This window comes from Culex quinquefasciatus, chromosome 1, assembly GCF_015732765.1.
Source record: "Culex quinquefasciatus strain JHB chromosome 1, VPISU_Cqui_1.0_pri_paternal, whole genome shotgun sequence".
In the NCBI taxonomy this organism is placed as follows: Eukaryota; Metazoa; Arthropoda; class Insecta; order Diptera; family Culicidae; genus Culex; species Culex quinquefasciatus.
This window is the reverse complement of record NC_051861.1, coordinates 91,342,274-91,369,430: the sequence shown is the minus strand read 5'-3', so window position 1 is coordinate 91,369,430 and position 27,157 is coordinate 91,342,274. Positions and strand designations below refer to the sequence as shown.

General features: G+C 36.4%; 1 protein-coding gene across 3 annotated transcripts in view; it reads left to right on the top strand.

Moving 5' to 3' along the window:
- LOC6040464 overlaps positions 1-27,157 on the top strand; it is a 67,811-nt gene that overhangs the window by 19,107 nt on the left and 21,547 nt on the right. Inside the window, exon 1 of one of the 3 annotated variants that reach the window (XM_038255093.1) lies at positions 7,737-8,533. The exons of 1 other annotated variant lie outside the window; for it this stretch is intronic. The gene's annotated coding sequence lies outside the window, so the exon portion shown is untranslated. Of the gene's footprint in view, positions 1-7,736; positions 8,598-27,157 lie in introns of those variants that run through there. One more of the 3 variants, XM_038255082.1, reaches the window with a different exon arrangement.

Here is a 27,157-nt window from a genome sequence, read left to right as displayed (position 1 = left end):
AACCTCATAAACATAGTATTTGCGTGAGACATAGCGCATATTTAAATGTTAGCGAAAATTATGCCAATCTCGCTTCCAGCCCTCTTCTTAAAATCTGTTGACTTCGAATACCTCAAAAGCTCAACGCCCTCAACTTTTTTATTCCTGATAAAACAAATCATAGATCGATTACAATACTTGCCACTTCTTGGTATTATTTTTCAAACAGTAAATTGGTTCCGCTTTGACAGTTCTAAATTGAGGCCGCTTAGCGGACCACTGTTCTGCACCCAGATTAACAGTGGCCATAATAAGTTTAGTTTTAGTTTTAAAAATGTTATTCCTAGACCACAGGCAACATTTTTTTTTAAGGATTGGAGCCTAATATTTCAAAAGGGCAGATAACTTTTGTAAACAATAGTGTATCCCTTTCACTCGAATGACAGTTTGCATATGGTGTGAAAGGGACACAATCTTGTATAAAAAAGTTATGTGCTCTAATGAAATGGCAAGCACGGATTAAGGATTTTTTTCAGTCTCGTTATTGGGCCCTTTTAACTTTCCAACTGTTGTTCATAATGGGCCCTTTCTAAATGCAATTTCGAAGAAAACTAAAAGGGCACTAAGGGAGCGTTCTTTTGTTACGTAACGCAGTAGGGGGAGAGAAGGGGGTCGGAGGCCGTGTCAGGCTCCATATACAAATTTTAAAATCTGTATGGAAATTTTGTTACGAGGGGGCATCTAAAAATTCGATTTATTTGCGTTACGTAATAAAAGAACGCTTTATAAAGCTCTGTCACCTGATTGTTGTTTTTGATGATGTTTATGGGCTTTGTTTTGAAGTGAATTAGAGTTAAAAATGTATGAAAAGTTCACTTTATAACATAGAAAGTTCCTTAACCACGAAAAACTAACGAAAAAGAAAAGGGCACAAATGAACTTTTCTGATTTTTTTAATAGAAAATTGTTTCTTGGAGGGCATGTAGGGAACGTACTAATGAATGGCATAGTGGAATAATCCCAAATGTTTATGTTTTGGTTTTGTGCCCTAATGAAATGTTTGGCTCGATTTTTGAGTAATTTTACCTGAAATTGTAATTCAACAGAAGCTGATGAGACTTGCACAAGTTTCTGATGAAACATTACACAATTTTATTACATAAAATCTGTCACCATTCCCAGATGTTAAAAAATATATCTGTGCTTATTTATTTTGTTGTTATTACCATGATTTATTGCTGTGATCTTGTGATAAAATCAAAATATCGAATGATGTAAAGGAGTTGTCATCTGTCAATGCTCAATTTATTTTTAAACCGTACTTTTTTACTGAACATCCTGTTCAAATCACAATGCCACAGTTGATTACTATCACTCAGATTGCCCGTGGTAATGTAGGTCACCAAGGTATGCAGTGTGTGTGTGTGTGTGTGTGTTTCTTTTTATTCATCAATGATTAATACCTACTACACGCAGAGTCAATCGATTGCTCCCCTTATCACCTTGTATTGCGTCAATTTTGATAAGGCTAAAGAGATACTCGGATGATTAGTGATGGGTGATTGATTACTGCGTGATGTAATACGTGCCCTGTAATTGAATCGATGTAAGGTGTCGTAATTTACGACGATGTTTAAAATCTATGGGTCAATTAATTGAATGTGACAGTTTTGAAGCAAAGGTTGAAAAATCTTCTTGATTTGTTTTTAAATTTGATTTGAATTCCATAAACTACAAAATTTCGCAATGTCCTACATGGCCATACCATGTCATGACTTTGACATTATCCGTTTCCCGTCATGGACACAGTGTAGGTAGTGGCAATGAATTTGAATTTTTCGGCGAATTTCATGGAAGGAGTAGGAGAAGGTGTCTGCAGAGCTTCAAGTGAAATTTCCCCATTCGACACAATTTGGTGTGTTTTGGCAGTTTGGAGTGTGATGTTTATTGCGTTTCTTTGGAAAAAGAATTATGGGGTTTACACTGTGAAAAAGTGTTTCACTTCAAAAATGATTTTAAGTTTTTAATTGATTTCATTCCAAGTTTAGAAAAAGTGTTTGAAAATTTTTAAAAAGAAGTTTTTTTTAATTCTGGATTACATGAAAAATCCAGTATTTTTTTTTAGAAGTGTTGTCCAAACAAATACACACACTGGCAGTATCAGTTTCTCTACACCACTAGAAGAACGTGCTGTTTGGCGTAGCGTAACAAAATATGATATGCCACCGTAGGAGAGTGTATCGACACTTTGGCTCGCCACATTAGTTCGAACCCGTCAAAAGTGCCCGAGTGATGGATGTTTTATTGCTCGGTTGGGACCCGTGTGTGTGGTGTTGGTGCTGATAAAATATGGGGAATTTGTTTTAATGGTGTGTAGTGGTACGCTTCCGTTGTTGTGTGGGGAGAGCGCTTTCCATGTGTGGTTGTGGTGGTAATCATATGTTTTTCCTAAGTGGTTTGCGTTTTGGGAATATCATGCCGCGATACTGGGTTATTTACACTAGTGATGGGCGGTAGGGTGGATGCTCTTTCACAGTTTTGGAATTTATTTGATTTTTTTTGCTCGAAAATCACGTTTTAGACCAGTTTTGAACACGCCATAGATATCATTTTTAGGACCATGCTAGCACCATATTCATTTCGGGAAACGTAGTTTAAAAAATCGAAATAAAAATAAGGGTTTTCCCATACAAATTCCATAGAAAATTTAATTGCTTTGCGTTAAGTGGCGACTGAACCAATCGTTCCCAAACTTTGAGTAGTTTTTTAGTACTTCTATAGGAACTGTAAAACTGCGGTGTCCACTAGATTTGGACAACTTTAATTTTTTCCTTACAACCATATCAACCCTATTGGTACACCCTTAAGTGTAAAAATATGCAAAAAATCGTTGCTTTTGATACCCATTGCAAATCACAAAAAATAATCGGAAAAGCGGTATTTAGTGAAATTTTAGCATTTTACAAAAAAAAAAACCAAACAAATAAATTGAAAATGCGTTCAAATTTTCGCTTCGTTTGAAAGCCTTACTGTGATTTACGATTTTTTTAGTATTTTCACAAAAAATACGATATGCTATGAACAAAAAAAATTAAAAAAAATTTCAGACGAAAATTCATTTTTTACATTGGGTTTCGTCTGATACAAATATTGCAAATTTTTAAAAAAATTAGTATTTAAAAAACACGATATTTTGTAAAAAAATAAATATTTTTCAAGAAAACACTAATAAATTGAAAATGCATACAAAATTACGCTTCGTGAGATATGATCATACCCATATTGCAGATTATAGAAACAATTAAATATTTAAAAAAAACACGGTATTTATTTTTAACATTTGAGTCGTTTATAAATAAAAGTAAATGTTTCCCAGTTCTTAAGGGGAACACCCTTGAAGAGTATCGGGGCCAACTAATGTTAACATGTTAAGGTTAATGTTAACATTCCATAGGTCGCCTTCCTATGGTGTCCTTGATAAGGTCCAGCTTGTGTTTACTAAGCAATCGAATTCAGAAGAAAAACGATCACCAGTTGTGTGAGTTCCAGCCGGGATTTCAACCCTGATCTACCGCTTACGAGACGGAAGCGTTACCACTAAGCTACTTGGCCATTAGTCTTTTACAATAAACAATACTAAATGGAAAATGCAAATGAAATTTCGCTTCGTTTGATAACCATATTGAATTAATTAAAAATTTAAATGCTTTCGTAAAAATATGATATTTATTGAAAATTTTTCAAATAACATTCCGCAATAAAAAATATTAATTAATTGAAAATGCATTCAAAATTTCGCTTTATTTGATACCTTTATTGCGAAATACTGTGTTTAAGGAATATTTTATTATTTTACAAAAAAATACAATTAAGCGAAAATTTTGCTTCGTCTGAAACCCATATTACAAGTAATTAGGTATTTCAAAAGCACGTTATTTTGCGTAAATTTGAGGAAATTTACTAAAAAAAATCTTATAAATTGAAAATGCATGCAAAAATCTCTTCGTTAAATGATGAAAATTTTAGTACTTCGAAAAATACAGTATTCTGTGAAAAATTATCTATTTTGCAAAAACATTGATACACATTTAGCAAATCATGAAAAGTTGAGTAGGGGAAATTCTCGTATGTTTGGCAGGTTAAGCACTCGCTCCTAACTCCATCCAATTTGCCGATTTTCACTATTTAAACAACTAATTTTGCAAAACTTTTGATAGAAACTTGCTTGCTTACTTCTTATTGAGCTATTTATCACTCGATTTCAGTTGAAAACGCTTTTAATTAGCTTTAATTGATTGTCAAAGTTCTGACCTGCCAACATTAGAGGCACGCTGGAATTAGATGCTGTTCGCCTATTTTCAAAATATGAGCAGTTCTCTACGGAATTGATCTTTTTTATCAATTTTGATTTTTGTATTTTTTAATTCGGCTGAAACTTTTATGGTGCTTTCGGTATGCCCAAAGAAGCCATTTTGCATCATTAGTTTGACTATGGTAACTTTTTTTTCGTAAAATCGCGATAACTCGTGATGCAAACCCCTTATGTTTATATAACAAAATTTTTGTAATTGTCTTCTCAACAACTTTATACAACATTGTTACAGTCTAAAAAATAACCCTGCAAAGTTAGAAAAAACACGAAATTTTAAAATAAAAATTTTGATCTATATGACAAAATGACCCTCCTGGGCCAATGTAGGTTCGAAAAATACATCAAATTTCCCTTAAAATGACATGTTCCACATTTTTTACAGTCGAGTAACGAAAAATTGCAGAGTTTTTCAAACTTTTTGTGTTTTTTCGATGAAAAATACGTTTTTTCGGAATTCTGATAACGCCATCAAATCGGGCGAACAATTTCACATAAAATTCTCTTTGACACCAAATTTCTAACTCATCACCGTTTCAGGCTGCAAATTATTGATAAACACCTCTTTTTTCGCATGTTAAAAAATGAAAGGCCGTATCGCTCCGTCACGAGATATCGGACCTCGGATTCGTGATCAGGGACAAAAGTTACCTCCTAGGACAAAGTTTCACGCAAATCGAAGAGGGGTCGGGGTAACTTTTCCCGATTTCATGTGAGTTGGTAGAGAATTACCCATCATTCAAGAAATCATAACTCGGTCAAAGATTTTTTGCCCGTTCTGGAAATTTCTGAAAAGTTGGCATGTCCCCTAAAACATATCAGAAAATGAAAAAATAAATAAAAATTGTGTTTTTTTTTGCAAATAAAGTTTTAGTGGCAAAAAGTGAAATTCAAAATCATCAAAAAATTATATACACAAACTAATGATGCAAAATGGCTTCTTTGGGCATACCGATGGCACCAAAAAAGTTTCAGCCGGATTAAAAAATACAAATTAGTATTTTCGCAAAAATATTGTGTTTTATGAATATTTTATTATTTTACAAAAAAATAAGCGAAAATTCTTACAAAATTAAGCTTTGTCTGATGCCCGTATCCAGCGATGGAATAATCATCATCAAAAGAAAATCTTTGGACGTTCATCAAGAGAAAAAATCCGTAGTGAGCATGGCTCTCCTCTCTCGCGCACGAAAGATCGGTAAAAAGAATCTAAAAAAATCATCAACTTGATTATTTGGCGGAACATCTTTTTCACTACTACACTTGCAAGAGTAACGTCACACGTCGAAAAATTACTTGTCACTATTTGTAGATGGGCAATGTGTGTAAACAAAGTGAAATAAATATTATGATGTGATGCTGACAAGGAAATTCACAAAAAATCATCAGCAGATTGATTTTCTTTAAGAATTTCGCGAGGGATTTTCTTTTGCGTGATTTGCCTCCTCTATGTTACGCGGGTGAAAATAGTTTGCAAGTGAAAATGATTTTTTTTTGGCAATTATTCCATCCCTGCCCGTATCACAAGTTTCAAATAATTGAGTATTTAAAAAGCACGTTGTTTTGTGTAAATTTGAGTAATCTACTTAAAAAAACTCTTATTTTTTTTGTAATTTGTAACTTTGTAGAACATTGTTACACTCTTAAAAATAACCCTGCAAAGTAAAAAAAACTCAATTTTAAAATGATTTTTTTTGTTTTAAATGAAAAAGTTAACGTCATCAAATTGGGCGTCTAATTTTACAGAAAAGTCCCATTTGAGACTGCAAATTATTGAAAAACATGTATTTTTTCGCATGTTTAAAAATGGAAGGGGTCGTACCGCCCCTCTGTCACGAGATATCAAACAACGCAATTCATGATCAGGGACAAAAGTTACCCCTTAGGACATAATTTTCAGCAAATCGAAGAGAGGTCGGGGCAAATTTTCCCGATTTCGTGTATGTTGGTTGAAAAATACCCAATACTTTTTGAACATAAACTTTAGATAATATTTACATCAGAATTATCACAATTAAAAAAAAAAGTTTAGTTTTTTAATTTACTTTTTGCTTTTGCAATCAAGCAGCGAAACAAAAGTTATCTTGAAAAAACAATTGAAGGTGTAATTTTAAAATCTTCTTTTCGCAACTTGTTGCATAATAGTAGTTTATGCAACAAGTTGCAAAAAGGATTTTTTCAGCACGAGTCGTACATTTATCCAACGAGGTTCACCGGTTCCATCCAACATTTTTTGCAATTCCAAAAAACACACACTGAGTGAAATTTTATGTCAAATTTTCGTGTATTTTGTCAATAAATCGTTTAAATCAAAAATATGTTGGGACCATCCATAAACCACGTGGACACTTTTAGGAATCTCAACCCCCTTCGTGGACAATTGTCCATACAAAAAAATCTTTTTTGCAATTCCACTGTGAAACTGTCAACTTTTCCTGTCCTTCTGGAGAAACGAAACTGCCTACTTTTCCCTACCAAAAATAAAAAAATGGAAAATTAATACCTTTCAATAACAGTGCTGACAAGTTCTACTTTTCAGCACTGAAATGGGTGCTGAAAAGTTGAACTTTTCAACATCAGTATTGAAAAGTAACATTTTTCAATATTTTTTTGTTTTGAACGATGAATTAACTAAACACATGAATGTTTGACATAAAATTCCATTAAAGAAGCGTTTTTCGGAATTGCAAAAAATGTTGTAAGCAACTCGTTGCAAAACTTGATTTTTTCAGCACTCGTCGTATTTATCCAACTCGATAAATCTCGTTTGATAAATGTACAACTCGTGCTGAAAAAATCTTCTTTTTGCAACTTGTTGCATAAACTACTATTTTGTATGGAGCGTGGACAATCGCCAATCCCCCCCCCCCCTTCAGTGTCCACGTCCCATTTGAGTGCTGAAAAGTAGAACTTTTCAGCATTTATTTTGAAAAGTGTTGCTATTCGATTCTGTTATTTTTGGTACAGAAAAGTAGGCTATTTCGTCGTTCAAGAATGACAGGAAAAGTTGACAGTTTTACAGCGGAATTGCAAAAAATACTATTTTAAGTTACTTTTTGCGTTTACAATCAAGCAGCGAAACAAAAGTTTTCTGAAAAAAACAATTGAAGGTGTATTTTCCGGAATTGCAAATAACACAAAATGCAGAAAAAATCTTCGTTTTGCAACTTGCTGCGTAAACTACAATTAAACAACTTTTGGCCTTTTCCATTCTCGCAACAACCACCCCACCACCCAATCAAATCACCGTTTTGGCAAGTGAGTTTCCCCTCGCTGCCTCTCTTCACCGCACCCATCGTCATACATACCGGCACATAGACAGCTGCTGCTACTACAAACACAAACACGTGCGCGGATAAAAGTGCAACCCACAACAGTATTGTGGCGGCATTTCAGCTCGTCCGTCGTCAGCTCTGCGCTAGGTCAGGCTCATCCCATCACCCGCAACGGGCAGACGTGTCCCTCTTTCGAACACTTTCTCCGGAGGACTTGTTGAGTCTACCTGCAATCGCACCCACCCTTAATTGGTTCTGGTGACTGACTGTTTTGTTCGGCGTGTTCTTGGCCTGATTGCAGCAGTTCCCCTTCCTGTTGTGTGTCTTTTGTGATAAGAAGGAAGCGCCTAATGAGTCAGCGCGGGTCTTCGGCGGTGATAATCGATAGTTCAAGGTAGTGAGTTTGTAGAGCAACTTGAAAAGCCGGGGGTTAACCTTCCAAACACGCACTCTACACGAAGCTGCAGCGAAAAAGAAAACGGGGAGTTTAAATATTGATGAGTATTGGATTGATTGGATTGGATTGTTGTAGACAGACAGTGTGGCTTAGAGCTCCAGTACGGATCGATAGTTTGTCGGTTGACGTAGACACCTGGGTCATCTGGCCATCAGTCAACAAAGAACGCTTTGTACGAGTTGTGTTCGCAGTGAGCTCGTCCAGTCCAGACAGTTGGTGAGTGATGGAGTACGCGATTATAGTTTGGACACAGAGGTGAAAAGTTCGCAAACCGGCTTCTGGAAGAGAACAGCTCACGAGTTGAAGACTAGTGGATACCAGTTAGATCGGCGTAGATTGAACTCGTTGAGCCGTGACCCCCGTGTGGGAGTGCAGTCAAGCGGACAGCAGGATTCGGTTTGCTGAATTTGTTGGATATCCGGACGGGCGGCGACTGACACGCGATCTGCCTAGGTCGGTTGTTCACGTGTGTGTGTGTGTGTGTTTATTTTATTTTGGCGATCGTGATCGGAACAAGGTAGGGAAGTGGTTTTAGGTGTGTTTGTGGGTTACTTTATTTTTAGAAAATATTTTGCACACCACAGTGGGGTTTGATGGGGTGATCAAAACATAAGAGTGGCAAGGACTTGTGCTGTTTATTTGAATATCAACCAAATAAATAAAACTGTCATGTCAAGTTCACTGACATGGCATTGGTATGTGTCACATGGTTTGGTGATAAAATTATGTTTTTATTATAACTTAGAGCGCTCGAAAGAGCAACGCTAGTTCACTTTAAGTTGCAGTTGTGTGCAGCCTGACGACAGATTAAATGAACAAAGTATCATTTAACCTTGTGTTTTATGAACAAATTTGCAAAATGCACTAATTTGAAGGTTGTAGATTGCTTTAAAGATATTATGAGTTCATTTGAAATCATAAAGTTTTATAATTTAGTATTTAGAAGAAGAATATTTAGTTTTTTTTTTCAAAATGGGTGACAAAAAACTGTGAATAAAATTTGTACCAGCCTAAAAACAGAAAAATAAACGATAATCGCTTTTAATAATTTCAAATGAGAAGGAAAGGGAGACAAATACTTGTTTATGTCCAAAGAAGCCATCAACGGTTTGGAACTTTTTGTTTATGTCTGATCTTTCGGATCAATTTGGAGCCTCCCTTTTGAAAAATATAGACAAACTTTTACACAAGCGATCTTTATATTTTGTTTGAGTGAAATGTATTAGATTTAGAGTGTTTGTGAAAAATATTGAAAATGCATTTGGAAAAAGCAATATTTGTTTTTCAATTTTAATTTTATGTGAAAAAATAAAAAGTATTGCTAAGTGTTCCGCTTTCTAGTTGTTTTGTTTTTTTCTGTAAGATTGTCTTATTCGGAATTTTGGAATCTTCAAAAAATGCCGGAACCATCTATATTTTTTTTTTACTTTACACTTCTAACCTTTAGTTGGACACTCGTTTAGTAATGTTTATCTGATAACCCTTTAAAACTTTTATTATTGGAAATATTTTTCAGGAGTTATGAGCATATTTTTTTAAAGAAAAAAACGAAGAATAACGGCTACTTTTAAGCAGTTTCATAGTTGGGTCATTTATGACTTACTGACCTATCAGACCTGTAAGGGTTAAAAAGCATTAGATATTCATGCGTTTATAGTTAAATCTTTTTCTTGTTTGAATTTTAGGCAAAATTGTAGCTATTATCTCGAAAAAAACGAAACTATTGGCACTACGCCCCCCGGGGCATGGCCTTCCTCTAACGTGGGATTGCTGCTCCAGCGCCTCTGACGAGACAGGAGAAACCGGGACCGACGTTTTACTTCACCATCCGATAGAAGCTCAGTGGATAAGGCGGGAATCGAACCCGCGTCTCATAGCATCATCGGGATCGGCAGCCGAAGCCGCTACCCCTGCGCCACGAGACCCCCCTATTATCTCCTTAACCATAAATTAACTTGTAATTTAAGAAAACAAAAAAAGCTTTAATGTAAAAAAAAGTATGGGGGACTTGCGCACTTTGTGATTAAACTTGCAAACAATTTAAAGGTTGGTAAAAACCTAGTACTACGTTTTGTTCAGAAACTCATGCCGAACATTTTTCCAGAATAAGCTCATGAAAAAATGATTTCCATAAAAAGTTCCGTAACAAATACTTTAAAAAAGGAAAAGAAACGATCAAGAAAAGTTTGTACACCTTTCAAAATATTAACAAAATAATGTTATTTGTTAATAAATCTACTTGAAACTTTCGAATAATAAATTACTTGAAACTTTCGAATCGAAAGTCTCACCCCGAAATTGTCAAACTTGACTGATTTAGAAAATAATTTGGATTGAATATAGAGTTTACTGATTACTTTGTATAACAGTTTTTAAAGCTTTGGAAATTCTATATAAAATTATTCTATACTTAGTTTTGCAAACTTTTAATTCAACTAAATGTCAATACCACAGAATTGCTAAATAAACATTTTGGATTGGATATAACACCGAGTTGAGGGTCTTTGCATCGATAGAATTGATTTTTCGTTGCAATTTCGTAAAAAAATCGGAGAATCGTAAGAAATTCGTTGAAATATTAAATCCAATGAGAATTTAATGGAACTCAAATCATGCAAAACGGCTTATTTGGTGTTAGCCAAGACACCACGAAAAATTTCAAAAAATTAAAAAAATTGAAATCGGACGATTTTGCAAAGAATTTCATTCGTTTCAACTTCGTGAGCGTTCACTGACTGGGTATCTCTTTCTAATTTCAGACAATCACTGTTATTGACCGCTCCCCTTTCTGTAGACATTAATTTGGGGATTAACCAAAATTTGTATTGATAATTAGCTTCGAATGTACAATTTTCCTGTTTTTAAACCTTTGCATTGCAATACCTCAGCAACTAAAGGTCGTATCAACAAAGTCCGAAGAAGCAAAATATAGATAATTATCTCAGCTTTTCAAAAATATTTTTTCCAAAAGTGAGCAAACATGTGCACTAATTAAAAAAAATGAAAAACTGCGACTATTTTGAAAAAAGTCACCTAAATATGGATTTAACTTGAAATTTAACTTGCACTTTATCAAAATTTCACTAAAGTACTTTTTGATTGCAAATTTGATTTTACATCGAAAAATGAAGTTGGAAAATTTTTGCGACCAATATTTTGATTTTTGAAAAAATCAGTATTTATTCAAAAATTCTTAAATCGGTTAAAGATTTTTTGCACAACCTGGAAATTTCTGAAAAGTTGGCATTTTATGTCCTCTAAAACATATCAAAAAAAATTAAAATAGTTTTTTTTGCAAAAGAAGTTTTAGTGATAAAAAGTTAAATAAAAAAAATCACCAAATTTTTTTTACCGTGTATCATTTTTTTTCAGTGTAGTCTGTATCAATACCTACAACTTTGCCGAAGACACCAAATCGATCAAAAAAATCCTTCAAAAGATACAGATTTTTGAATTTTCATACATCATTTTTGTATGGACAGTTGCCAAATTTGTATGGAAAATTTTATGGACAAACTAATGATGCAAAATGGCTTCTTTGGGCAGTCGGATTAAAAAAAAATCAATCGTGTTTTGGGCTGTATGTTAGTTTTATTAATTTTACAATTGCAAAAAAAAAGTTTTTTCAGAATTTAATTATTTTTTTTTCTTTTCATCATTTCCAAAAACCAAAAACAAAATGCATAAGTGGGCTCTCTTTTTTAGTTCTAATTGTAAATAATAGCTTAAAAATCGATAGATTCCCCAAGTCACAGACATATCTAGTTTACACATGTTCGCACATTTAATGTCCAATATGATAAAAAACCCGATTTAATCCCACCTGGGGTGAGATAGAGCCTTTCTTACAAAAGGAAGTTAACGGCAGTTGATTTTTTTTTTCAAAGAAGAAATAGCAAAATAAAGAGTGGTCCATTCATAATACAATTCGAAACTCAACCATATTTTTTCATATAACTGAAAAGCGCTGGTTTTTGCCCCATTTGCCATGGCCGGTTGTAAGCTGTGCTCGCACACAAGCATTTTCGATTTTTTAAATCAGAACACATTGTTTTTGAGACAGAGAATTAGCTCACAATTTGCGATGTGCGTAATGTTTTCTGCATATCGCTAAATTGTTCGTATTCTCTCAGTGTTTTTGCACTTTTCAAAATATCAAGAATTAACGAGAAAACAAAATAATTCCGTCTTGCTCCAACCCAGTCACGAAATATTCTAGCAGAGCTGGTTCTGTCAGAATCCTGCTAGAACGGTGGAACATTTCTGCTAGAATGCGGTAAGAATATCCAGCTCTGTAAGAACTCTGCTAGAATCCTGCTAGAACGTCGTGACAGGGAATGCGTTAAAGTGGTTACAAAATGACTAGCAGAAAGTGTTTCAACACTCGAGAATTTGCCGTGTTGTAAACAACGATGTAACGGTAAAGCCGCATAAATGTTCTTGAATGCTTTGAAACGCCTACTGTAATTCACTAAACTGTCATTTAGGCGTTAGGCAAAATTGTGAGCTTTCAATAAGTATGCATGAGTATGTAGTATGCATTCAGGCGTTTTTGGGATTGGGAAGCATACAAAGGCTGAGCGCTCGGTGGGACTTCACTACGACAAACGCAAACGTACCGAATAAACCACCTTGGTGCGCTGGTACGATGAACAAAAATACTAATACACAAAAAGGCTAGTACCGAAGCTAGAAAACCGAACCCGCGATGTGCGTTGTCACTGGCACATGGGAAGCTTGGACGCTTCCCAGAAATTCGTTCGCTCAGAGTTCGATCAGAGAATGAGCAAAACAAAAAAGAAAGGCAAAAGAATGAGCATGAGGCTTCAGAACAGATAGCTGCTTGCGTCTAGTTTGCGTTCACTGAAGCTTAGCATAGAAAATAATGATAGGCGATGTGTGATGAACGAGCAATCGATAAAGCAACTTGCAATAAAAGATGGTAATCTAGTATCAACAATAGGGTAGAGGACCCAGTTTTCGCCCTGCTCCAGTTTTCGCCCACCTACTGGATTTAATCTGTATTTAGCAAACTCATACCGTTTTTTGGTTGAATTTATAATGCAGGTTTACATATTCATTCATTTCTAGTACTAATTGAAACTTTCCTAATGAATATCTTTTGTTTATTATGTTTTTATAAGCTTTTCAAAAAAGCCTTACTGCAGCCGCCATATTTTTGTCAATTTAGACTACAGCGGGTAATAATGTTAATGAGGGAAAACAACTCATTTTGTCCGAAAATAATGCAAATGAATAATTAATTAGTTCACTGTATGTCTGAATTTCATGAAAATCTAGTGATTTACCTGTTTTAAACGTTTACCAATGGTTATTTCAATAAAATAAAGAGGGCGATTTCTGGGGTCATGAAAAAACATGAGATCCAATTTTCGCCCAGGGCGAAATCTAGTATTGTGTTTTCAGATTTTATCTAGAACCAGTTTTCGTTTACCATAAAAACGAATCTGATCGCAGTGAAATGTGCTTGAAAATATATTTGGAACATTCTAGATTATTTTTAAAGGTTACCGTAAACTGGGGTCAATCGGGACACATGGGGCGAATTGGGACAGCAGTTTAAACCATGTTAGAGCACAATATTTTGATTTTTCTGGTTGGTTTCGGTTAGAACAGACTCAGGCCAACAAAATGTGTACATCCATTTCCAAATTTAAAAGCTTTAAGTGCTCTAAAAACTGCTGTCCCTATTCAGACTGTAGTCCCGATTCACCCCAGATTACGGTAAATAATCATTTTAATTACTTTCATTCATAAGGGGTTTTGGTTCAAATGTTGTAAAAGTTTACTGGTACATAGGAGAACAAATTAAGCAGAGGATGGAGAAGTAGTTACACATGTGCTTTAATATTTTTATTAAGAGGTACTCGATGTTTTATATTGAGTCAATTCGAGAGCAAATGACCCATAAGGTTAAAGCTCCCCTAACAAAATCCACAACAACATGGAGCTAATTGTAACTGTGTGCCCTTATCTTGGGTGAACAGGGACACATGAGTTCTATCACAAATTTTGATTCAGTCATATTTTTTTAATGAGAGTGAGAACATGTTTTGGTTTTAGTTGTAATAGACAGAGAATCTCAAAATAAGTAGGATAATATCTGAAAAAAAAAAACTCCTAGGATTTTTTGAACCTCAATTTATAATATGTACGTCAAAATATGTGCACATCAATGAAATTTAGCTTCGGGAACATGTTGTGTATCAATAAGTGACCATATTTGCTTAGCTTTGTGTCATAATTTCATTTGATTTATTGATTTTTGTCGTGGGCGAAAACTGGTTCCAAGGGTGGGCGAAAATTGGATTTAGGGGGGCGAAAATAGGCTCTTCAGAGCACTTTATTAAAACGCAAAATTTTATAAAAAATGAACATGTAATTGTAAAAACCTTGTGGAAACTTAAAATCAAATAGTTTATGAACGTTCTACAACAAATAGAACCAAAAACCATAAATTGTCATCAAATTCTCATCAAATTTCCTAGATTGCCACTATAAAGTGGGCGATTTCTGGGTCCTCTACCCTATATACGCGCCAGCATCACGCGCCAGCATTGCTCGCGTCTGCATGTGAAGCTCAACTTGACAACTTGTCGACGAGGCAACGAAAATCGATCGTCAATGATTTTTTGCAAATTTTTCGAATTTATATTTCTCGAGAAATGATTTGAGAACGAAGCTTGAATTGGAGTCGGAGCCAAAAGCAAACACTATACCTTTCTTTAGTAAGAAAGGCAAAAATGGAAATTTTCTAAAATCTGAACGGTAAATCCGAATGAGGTCAAATTTGTTTCAGAATATCTAGTATGGTCTAGATTATGATGTGGAGAAAAAAAATTAGATAAAATGCCAAAGGAATAGTTTTGGCATTTGGTGAAAATTGGCTTTTACCTTTTTTAGGGTTTTTCCCCTCGCAGTGAATTAGTCCACAAGCTGTAAATCAAGAACCACATTACCGACATGGATGAAAATTTGGGAGGATGTAGGGCTGGAAAAATGCAATTTTTGGATAAATAAACGATTTCAATACTTCAATTTTCGACCGAATTTTCATTTGAAAACCGCCTGATTTGGTGAAAACACACCTGAGTCCCCATAAAAATGGATAAATTCAAATTTGGTATGGAACTGGTTCAGGTTCAGCACATCCCCTTTCAAATGCGCCCAAGAGAGCTTAAATCCATAATGTGGGCTCTGAGAAACCCCTACCACAAAATTGAGCACTTTTTACCACACACGGACGTCACGCGTGCTCTACAGTAAATTAAGCGCCAAAATTCGGACATTGTAGGTAGACCAATTCTGTCATTGTCAATCGATCGGGCGTCGAAAATCGATCGTCAATGATTTTTTGCAAATTTTTCGAATTTATATTTCTCGAGAAATGATTTGAGAACGAAGCTTGAATTGGAGTCGGAGCCAAAAGCAAACACTATACCTTTCTTTAGTAAGAAAGGCAAAAAACGCAAGTTGCAAAAAAACGCAGGGCAAGTTTGTCCCACACATAAGGCTACGAGTTAAGTTTTCGCGAAAAAAACTGGATTTCCTCCAGATTTCTAAATCAATGTACTATGTACAGCTTTTGAACCAAACTGCATCAATACCAAAAAATGATGAAAATGCATATGGGACATTTATACGAACAAGGGCACATAAGGTCTAGTAACTTTCCGTTAAATATACGATACAATATTGAACACAACGGACTTATAATGCGTCGATTACTTCCACGTGTTTCAACTGTATTGTCTTCATACTGCAAACTAAAACAAATACCTAATCAATGCGCTATTACACCTCTCTACAAGCTCAACCGGCTGTCTTTTACAGCTCGATATCGTACGACCGCATCTTCGGATGCAATATTTCAAGGCAGGGTTCAGCTTATAGCTCGACTAGGCCTTTTCTTGGCACGCTCTCAGGACACACGCTCGCCGATCAAAAAACCGCGGTGATGCCGTCCTCGGACAAGGTCTGTGTCATCAGGGCAACAAACCGCATTACCTACCAGTCAGTGAGACACTCGACCGCTGATTTTATGCCAAGCCGGCTGTGCAGTTACTGGGTTGAGCTGAATCCACTGTCAGTTTGAGTGACTTTGACGGTTTACCATAGTTTATTGAATTTTAAAAGTTATGTTTTGGAAATCCATGTACACTTGTACACATATAAGAAGGACGTTTTGCATACATTTAGGCAAACTTAAAAATCGTTCAAAAACTGGGATTCCCGATAACTTCCTCCAAAAGTTCGTCCAAAGCCACCCCCGCACAGACTTAACGCTCCATTGCAAGTTCAACCCTCTTCTCTCTGTGCAATCAACCCGTCGTAACCGGCTATAAACACCTTTGAAGAGCTGGGCCGTTTGGCAGCCTGCCAAACCATTTCGCCATAATCGACGTTGTGTCATACAGCTGCTACCTTTGTGCGGATTCCTTCGCACGAAGCGATTTGCTGATTCGACGCGAAAAAAAAAGTGGTGGCAGCAGCATTTCCGACTTCCTTCCTTTTTCGCAAATCACGCGAAACCGAGCGCTCAGCTGACGCGCACAGTAGGCGTGAAAGAGTCAAAATTGCCATAAAAGTTTGACGTTTCGCGCGCGTGCGGCCATTATGGCGCGCATGCTATAAAAACGACTCAAATCGTTTTTTTACGCATTTCAGACCAATTTTTCCCACTGTGCCAGTGGAAAAATGCCGGCCGCTTTCCTTGTTAAGGGACCACCCCGACCCGGCGGCTCAGTGTGGTGTTTATAAACACTGAATGGATCGGGCGATTGTTGGTGGAGGCATTTTTCACGCGCAATCAGCCACGAGCAGAAATTACGTCATCAGCGCACATGGTTGAGAGAGTTCATACGTATTTTTGTGTGAGTGTGTGTTTTGGCATTACAATGCCCACCCGAAACGGAGCCGGCCTTTAGTCATCATCGACAAGCCAGAAATTTGCTTTGCGCTTTGTGTGTTTGAAATTGATATATTTTGCCGTCGAGTTGACGAATGGGAATCATTTCTGAGAGACAGAAAGCATGCGAAATTGTAGGGTGATTTGTGTTTTCATTACATATAATCATTATAGAAGTGGAAAATTTTAAAATTGTATTTTTAGCTAGATACAATTTTAAAGTTATGTAAGACCAAACCAATTGGGTACACGGTAAAAGGCACTCCCAAAAAATTGTAAAAAATTGCAGGTTGACATTTGCTATGGTTTACCTAAGGTCTTCTTGAAACGATCTATCAAAGAAGAGATTTTTTGTGAAGCATTGCTGTAAACCCATTTTTCTAATTTAATTTAAAAATCTAAACAAAGTTTTAGCTTTTTTTAGATAAACAAAGTATAATTGCGCTTAGAAAAATAAGTTTTATCATTGTTTTCGGTAAAATCAGTTTTTTAAATTTCTTAGTTCGGGTTGACTTTGCTGGGTTGAAAGGAAAACTATTTGCAAAGGCCTTTTTTCTTTGAAATTTCCCCTTCCTTTATATTGTTTATAGCAGGGGTGCTCAAAGTTTTCGGATGCCGGGCCAAATTTCAAACTCAAATGAGCTTGCGGGCCAAATTAAGAAAAATACGTTATTTTCATTTAAAAGACTAAAAAATATTTTTATTACTTGAAGTTTTTAGAAATTTCTGTTATTTTTTGAACATTTTCGATATTTAAAAATACAAAAAAATAAAAAATGAAAGTTTTCCATCAGATTTGTTGATTTTATTTTTTAAAGTATTTGAAAAAGGATTTTAATTGAATGTACATGTGTTCTCATTGAAATTTTAAAGTTTTTTTTTTAATTTGAAAATGCTGACATGAAATCTGTGGAACTGTTCATCGAAAAATCACTAAAATCCAAATTATTTTTGAATTAACCCGAACATGCTAAACGCAGAGAGAAACATTTCAAATTGATTGCAGCTGATTGCACTTAATTTTTTTGAAATTTGTAAATTTTGTCTGTCTGAATGAGATGGTAGTCAATCAGATCCGTTATCCAACTGTCATGAGTTCGAATCCCGAGTTGAAAGATTTCTAAGTGCAAAGTAAGTTTGAACACATTTCATTAACAGGGTCATTATAACATAACTTTTAAATTAATATGTAATGTTTAAATTTTTGCTTTTATTACAGTTTTCTAACTTAGTCAAATTTGAAAGTTTCATAAACATTTTCAAAAATATATGATTAAAAAATTTGATATTTACTTTTTTATTTGAAATTGTTTAAATTAGAAAGCTTTTTGAACAATATATTCATGTCGTAAAATGGAAATCAAAATATGGAAAAATCATCAGTTTTATATTAACAAAGAATAAAAAAAAACATAAAACAGTTTGAAATAAACCTTTATTTTAAGAAGTATTAAATCACTTTACATATGATCAACGGGCCATTTTACACGATTATTGAAAATGGGTCCGCGGGCCACAAAAAATCACCTCGCGGGCCACGTTTGGCCCGCGGGCCATACTTTGGTCACCCCTGGTTTATAGTCAATCGACATATAACTCCAAGAATTGAACCCTGGACCTTCCACTTCGCTTGAAGACGGTGAATTTAGCGGATTACATGCACAGCAAAAATCCGATGGTAAAATCGCATGCAAAAGCATGCACATCACTTTTGTGAGAAAAAGCATGTAATATTGTATGAGAAAACGTGTAAACAAAAAGCATGTACCAAAGAAAAAAAAATCAGGTCTACTCACCTCAAAACTAACATCAATCCGGCGAGAGTCATATTCAGATTACCAAATCCGCGCCCCAACCCACTCGGCTATCTTGCCGCTATGAAAATAGGTTGATCTTCACCGATGTAGGTGTAGGTTCCCCATACATCGTATGCAGTTAACACAGTATACGACGTACGGAAAACCTACTGTTACATTGGCATTGTTGCATCATAGCGGCGAGATAGCCGAGTGGGTTGGGGCGCGGACTTGGTAATCTGAATATGACTCTCGCCGGATTGATGTTATTTTTGGGGTGAGCAGACTTGATTTTTTTTCTTCGGTACATGCTTTTTGTGTACACGTTTTCTCATACAATATTACATGCTTTTTCTCACAAAGGTGATGTGCATGCTTTTGCATGCGATTTTACACAGACATTTTTTGCTGTGCATTGGATTTCGTCATTGGATTTCGTCATGAGCCGGGACCGTGGTGTAGGGGTAAGCGTGATTGCCTCTCACCCAGTCGGCCTGGGTTCGATCCCAGACGGTCCCGGTGGCATTTTTCGAGACGAGATTTGTCTGATCACGCCTTCCGTCGGAAGGGAAGTAAATGTTGGTCCCGGACTAACCTAAAAAAGGTTAGGTCGTTAGCTCAGTCCAGGTGTAGGAGTCGTCTCCCTGGGTCCTGCCTCGGTGGAGTCGCTGGTAGGCAGTTGGACTAACAATCCAAAGGTCGTCAGTTCGAATCCCGGGGTGGATGGAAGCTAAGGTGTAAAAAGAGGTTTGCAATTGCCTCAACAATCAAGCCTTCGAACACCTAGTTTCGAGTAGGAATCTCGCAATCGAGAACGCCAAGGCAATGCTGTAGAGCGAATAATTTTGATTTTTTTGATTTTTTTTTTGATTTCGTCATATTTATGCAATGATCACAGAAAAAAATCAATTCTCGTAATCGTGAATTAAGTTCACGAATGTGAAAACCACGAAGGAATTTATTCATGAGTATGGTGCATTTGCACCATAAACGTGAATTTATTCCTTCGTGGTTCTCGCATTTGTGAATTTAATTCACGATTTCAAGAATTGTTTTTTTTTTCAGTAATTATCCGAGTCCAAGTTGCCTAGGAATTAACCCCTTACCCGTCTTACGACCACTCTCCAAAACTCACGTGAAACTTTGTCGGAGATGCAGTCGATTGGGCGGTCTCTATCACTCAAGTATCGAACTAACATTCCCATCCACTTCCCAGTGACCCAACCACTGGTCGTGGCCGGCGCCGGTATTGATCAGCATGATAGGGGCCTTTGAGAAACGAGGAAAGATGTCTCATCGCAACTCATCTTCCGTGGCTCGTGGTTGTAATTTCTAGAGGTCCTGGTCTGTAACGGAGTAGCAACTACGGGTGGGCACTAACAGGGATGGTATTTGCTCGGTTCCTTGCCGATGGCGAGGGCTTTTAGATATCGTCCCTCGCTCAAAATCTTAAAACTTTCGGCGTTCTCCAAAACTGCATCAAGAGAGCGAAGCGAAAACGACGCCGATGAAATAGCGAGCAACGAACAAACCGATGCGTAAGACGGAAAAAAAACTCTCACACAGCCAGTACCCTCGCTCAAAAAGCAAGAGAAAGAGCAATCGTGAAATTCTCTCGCCCGTAAGCCCTGTAGAAATGAGTTCATTTGTGTGCGTGAGCTCCAGTGTATGTATACAGCAATTTCGTGTGCGTGTCTCTCCGGTTGGAACGATAGTTCCATCGTAGCCAGCGATAAGGTATTTCTCATCAATGTGATGGGCTTTCGATATTCGCGATAGCAAGCCGACCATCACTCGGCTGCGAAAGAGAAGAGAAATTGCAAGAGACGAGGAACGCACCGAAATATGCATCAATGATAGTGCGATGGTGATGGTTTACCTACCCTGGGCACTAATGCTAACTCAATTTAATTAAAAATCATGACTTTTCATAAAAAAGACGTCCGTCATACCCTTACAGCTCAAAAGTTGGCACTTTAAGTCAACTAATATAAACAAAACAAAAATGAAAAAATCGAAGGAATCGAGTTTTTTTGATAAAAAGTTATCTCATAAATAACAACATTGCTGAAGACACCAAATCAATAAGAAAATCCCTTCTCAAAACTAGATTTAAAATAAGTTTAAAAAAACAAAAGTTTTCCTAAAAAGATTAATAAAAGATTCTTAAGTAGAGATAATTTAGAAAAAGGTAGCCAGTCCTGAGAATCTATAACTTATATAGAATATTAAATTTTGAATGTTTGCGTAATATTTGGTTTTCCCTAGCTGATATTTCAAATTTAAACTTTTAGTGTGGTCATTCCATTAGCAAATCTTTTTAAAAATTTCCACTCATATCTATATTTTGTCCCGCAAAAGTAAATTTGCGTCACTCTGCGATGTGCCAAAAAGCAAAATTTACACAAAATAGCGCGCTGTCACCCCATCGCCAAAAGAGCAAATATTATCGCCGATAAGCCCAATTAGCAGTCATCATATTCGCCCATCGTCCCGGTAGACACTTCCAATTAAGGGGTGAGTGTGGATAAACGCTTCTTCGCCGGTGGCGCTAATAGACACCACACTAAGCCCGCTTGTCACCAAGTCCACCCCGTAAAATACTGCCGTTGCCGTGGTCTACCGCGCGCGCGGATATGCTCGAATCAACAAACACGGGACAAACATGGCTCTCGGAAGCGGTGAGATTGGATGAGATTTGTTCGGCTCGCGCGGCTCATGTTTGCGGTCGGCAAATACTGCGAAAAGCACTGTTGAAAATGCTCTCGTCAAAACATCTAACGGTTAATCAAAATTTCCTAGAAAATATGGGAACGGAATGGTGTGAATCGACCTCTAGTTGAAATTGATAGGATTGTTGGTAGCCATATGTGATGCTGCTACCAACTTATAATTTCTTGCATATGAAAAATTGCTACTACAATCCCTTTTTGTTGTTTTTGTCGAGATTGATAAGTTACCATGCTACCAAAATATGTTGTTTTGAATGCTTAAAGAACCGATGAGGCGAATAATCATGCTTTGAGAGTGGCTACCAATTTTAAACTTTGATGATTGATAGGATGACAAGGCAAGCATATAACAAGCTGCTACCAATTTTGAATTGACAAGCATACCAAATTGCTACCAAAATCTTGTTGTAAATTTTTGTCTAAATTGGTAAGTTACCATGCCAGCAAAATATGGTGTTTGGATTGTTGAAGGACTGCACGGATAGAAATCTTGTAAGCTAATCCGGTAACTCTGTGTTATCCAATTCGACAGCATGGAAATCAACATTTTTTCCGATTTTGAACAACAATGTTGTCGATTTTGAAAACATTTACAACGAAATCGAGAAAAATGTTGACGATAAGGGAACATTTTCATGTTGTCGAATTCAACAACACAGAGTTACCGGATTAGTTTACAGGATTTCTATCTTTGTGATAAGCGAATAATCATGAAATTCGCTACCAATTTTTATTTCGACAGTGGGGAGGTTACCAATCCACTGCTACCAACATCTGTAAGATGCTGCTATCAATTTTGATTTCACAAGCATGGTAAAAATTGCTACCAAAACATGTTGTAATTTTTGTCTAGATTGATGATTGAGCTACGATGCTCGAAACAGCTACCAAAATGTAGTTGTAGGTTAGCTGGATTCTTACTGATACACGTAAAAAACCTGCCTTCAGATCTTGTTTTGGAAGGCTGAACAGGTTGGTTGCCAAGATGTATTGTTTGGTGGCTACCAAAATTTACTTTGAATGCTAATAAGCTGTCATCTACCTTTTTCAAAATTTATCAAAAAATCAAGTGAAAAAATATTTTGATCATTGATTGGTGTTGATAAAAAATGCTACCAAAAGCTTGTTGTAAATTTTGTGAGATTGCCGATCGTATAAATAACCAAAAAATGAAAATATATAGTGAGGTAGTGGTTCTAGTTGAGAACGCTCAGAAGAATGAAATGATATGAAAAAAAGCCTTGTTTAAAGATTCAGTCGTCAAAAATGCTACCAAAATGAAAGTGTTTCTACCAAAATCCTGTTTTGAATTTTGAGAAGGCGAATAAGCCGTTAATCATGTTTTAAAAGTGGTTACCAAATGATTCTTTTGAGAGTTGACTGAGACCAATTATCTTGTCCACTACATGATTAAAAGTATTCAGCATGGTAAAATTGCTACCTACACCTTGGAGTAAATTTTTGCCTAGATTGGTATGTTAGCTTGCTACCAAATGTGGTGTTTGAATTGTTTAAAGGACTGATTAGCGAATAATCATGTTGTAATCAATTTTTATTTCAACAGTGGGGATTGGGAGGTTACCGATCCACTGCTACCAACATCTGCAAGATGCTGCTACCATTTTTTATCTGACAAGCATGGTACAAATTGCTACCAAAACATGTTGTAATTTTTGCCCAGATTGATAAGTAAGTTACGATGCTACCAAAAAATGTTTTTTTGAATGTTGACAAAACTGATAAGCAAATTATCATGTTATGAAAAGTGCTACCAACTTTCATAGTGGGGAGCTTATCAACCCACTCTTGACCAAAACAGTCTTAAGATAGTAAAGTCATTTTTATAGGAATTCTAAGCGACGTCAAAACTGCTACCAAAATCTAGTTGTAGGTTTGCAAGCTACCAACATCCTGCTTCCAAGTTTCGCTGGATTCTGACTAATAAACGTAAAAACTGCTTTCAGATCTCGTTTTCCAAGGTTGAAAATGTTGGTTACCAAGAAGTAATGCTTGGTGGCTACCAGCAAGCTACCAATTTTTGCTGTCAACTACCTCTTTTTACCAATATTTATCAAAAAATCAAGCAAGTTTTTTTTTATCATTGATTGGAGTTGAAAAAAATGCTACCAAAATCCTGTTTGATTTTTAGAAGGCTGGTAAGCCGTTAATCATGTTTTAAAAGTGGTTACCAAATGTTTATTCTGAGAGTTGACTGTGACCAATTCTCTTGGCAACTACATTATAAAATGTATACAGCTCGTTTTTAATATTAAAAGGGATAGTAACTAAGCAGTCTTTTTTTAAAGTGGTTACCAATTTTAGGATTCGGGTTGAAAAATAAAAGTGTTGGCAAAAAACTACAATACCGCTACCAATGTTTTGTTTCAAAAGTTTAGAGGGTTGGTTATCGAGTTATCTTGTTGTTGGAAGTGGTTACCAAATTTTGTTTGTAATAATGAGAGGTTACCAATAAACAAACATTGAGAAACACAGATAAAATTCTGTTGTTACTGGTACCAAAGTTAAGAGTGATTTTTAACAGTTCCACCATCAATCGAATCACCACAAAACCATGTTATTCCGCTGATTAGTCTGAAAGTGACACCACAAATCTTGTTCGGAGCCATGTAACACGACTCATAATTTGTGGTCTTGTTTGTGTCAATTGATCAAATTTCGCGCGCGTATTCGCTGTCCCCATGGTGCTGTGGTTTGCTGATAATATTTCCAAACAGAAAACGGGGTGGCGGATCCCGTGATCCACCACCGTGGTTATCAAGTGACAATCTGATGATGACGGTGGCAAATCTCGCCATCCCTGAATTTGTTTACCCTTTCGTATAACAGGATTGATAAACAAACTCAATATCAGCAGCAGCAGTGTGGGGGCGATAATTGACATTGAAATTAGTATCTCCGATGGGCGGCTTGGGAAACGGGTACATTCGATGACCCTGGAAAAGCCTGCAGGAGGGTGCTGTAAATGACCAACGGGGCGGGGTTGTCATCAAGTTGGGGAGTGTCATTCGTTCTTGAAATTGCGCGCTCGCGATAATGGCATTTATTATGAGGGTCGTAAATTGAATGACCCCTTTGCGTGTGGAAGTTTTTTTGCCTGCCTTCAATCGACAAAACGACGTTCTGTAGCAAATAATGTGCGACGTGATAATTAGATGTCAACGAGCAGCTACCGTTGATGGGGCAGATTAGAAATTATCTCCCATCGACGTGTGCGATCGGGGACAAGTTTGTTAAAATCAAGCTACGGCTTGTCATGTGAACGATACAATTAGTTACATTGGCTGAGAATTGCGGTTGAGTCAAGTTACGACTGTGGATGACTCTGGCGAATCATATTTAGAATCATTTTAAATTTTATATACTGCATCACGACCTACTAGACAATTAAAAATTGCAATTAAATTGTCAATTTGAAAAGTCGTAATTTCCAATTTCCAATCAACCACAACCCGAAAATAACATGTCCCCATCGTTTGGCATTCATCGAAATCCAAAACCCCCATCTAAACCGTTTTATAGCCAGCCGGCAGCCACAAACCTCCGCTGCTTATCGGCAATAATTTCCCGCCTTGGCGTGTCGCGAGTCATCGATAAAAATCCATGAACTGAACGACGACGAGTCCACACAAATTATCGTTTGTTTACCACCCCCACTTTTCAATCTTTTTTTTTTTGCTCTGCATTTCTCCTCTAGCTTCTGTTTGTCCCCGAACTCGTTATCGTCATCTTTGCGGGGTTTTTTTTTCGTTTGTTTCAAACTGCAACGTGCGATAAAACGATTTCGCTTTCTTGCTTCAATCTGTGGCTTGTGTTTTTGTTTGGTGATAACCGTTGAAAGGGGTGAATTTAAATAGCCGAAATCATCCCTGTTAATTTTCCGGAAGGATTAGTTTGTCCATACAGGCCCCATTTCGATAGCTGTCCATACAAAAAGGTGTTTTTGGAAAAGTTGTGGTTATAGATAAGACCGTTGCAATTGTTTCAAAAAGTTTATGTCACTTTTCTCCAGCCGCAATTTTAAAAAGTAATTCATTCTCAGTAAACTTTCAAGTATCGATGGATTTTTCAGTCCCTTGACTTTTCGTTCTATAATTTGATACCTTTCGATCTCGACTGTCCCTTCAATATCGACACAAAAAGAATCCACTGTAAATACAAGTCGATTCTCTGGCTGTCGATCTTCTCGATTTCAATATTGCTCCATCTACCGATGATTTCTTCAGTCTCTTGAAACTTCGATTCTTTTCCTTCCTTGATATTTTTTCTTTTGCTCGAAGAATCTCTTTCTCGATGGTTCGTTGGATTCTGTTTGTTTTTTAAATCTCTTTCAGTTGGCAATATTCTCACTAGGTATCTCATGGCTCATGCTATTAATTGCGAAACGAGGTCTTTGAAGGGTGTTTGACATGTTTTTTTAGTGACGTTGTCATCGTTCTCTTCCATAGCTAGGCATCAAGAAAAAAATATTTCCAATCGAGTCTTCAGTTGCATCATTATATAAACTGATGCTTTTCTATCTCGATGGTCTCTCGAATGTATAATAATTGAGAATTCAACAAAAAAAGTGGTAAAGTGCATTTTAAAATAGAAGGTATAGTTGTTTTGCAACCATAAATTTCAAATAAAACGATTTGACTAGACTAAACAAAATTTTGATAAAAACTTTTTGAGATATTGTACACCGAAATTTCACAATGAATCTGAATATTTCTAAATTGGGTAAATCCTTCTAAAAATGATTATCAACACAGGAAAATGCAAATTAAATTGTTTTCAGTTGATTTCAGGTCATTGAAATTTAGAATCTTTTTGAACAAAAAATGTAGGGTTTTTTTATTTTGATGGCAAAATAATCATTTTCTTCCCAGGCAGGTGGGAATAACAGGAATAATACCAGTGATCCCCGTGCACCGCGTTCAACCGCGTTCTCTGTTTTCTGTATTCGATCAAACACCAGCACCGCGTGTGCACGCGTACAAGCAAACCTAAACTCTGCCGTGTACAGTCTGTACGCGCACACGAACCTCGGGTTTAAAACCGAACCTTGCACCCCGGGTACAAACCCCGTGCAAGCCGACGACGCAGAAAAAAGACAAAAATAGTTCCCTCACGCTCCCTCTGCTTTAAAGCGATGTTTCATTCTCCGCTGCAGTCACACTACAGTGTTTGCCACAGAGAGAGTGGGAAGCAGTCATTTTTTCGTCTCTTTACGCGCTCTTCGCTGGCACGGCGTTGTACCCGAGGTGTGCACCCCGTGTTTACACCGCGTGTAAACTTGAGTGCGCCGTGCGGGGAGAACTCGAACATGGCAGCCTGGTGTGTTTGAGGTTCATCTGCACTGAAAACTTGTACAAATCCTGTTATTGAATTTGATTTATGGAATCTATCCATGCATAATAGTTTGATAACAAGTTTTGTTGTCATAACAAAGTTTGTTATTAAATCTTCCTGTCCCGTCGATTTAGTAATAACAAATTGTGTTATCATAACAAATATTGTTATTGATTGATTTTTTTTTAAAATAAAATCTAATACTATTTTATGTTATGTCGATCATGTTTTGTTTTTCGTTTGCTATTTTTTTGTTATTGGTTTGTTA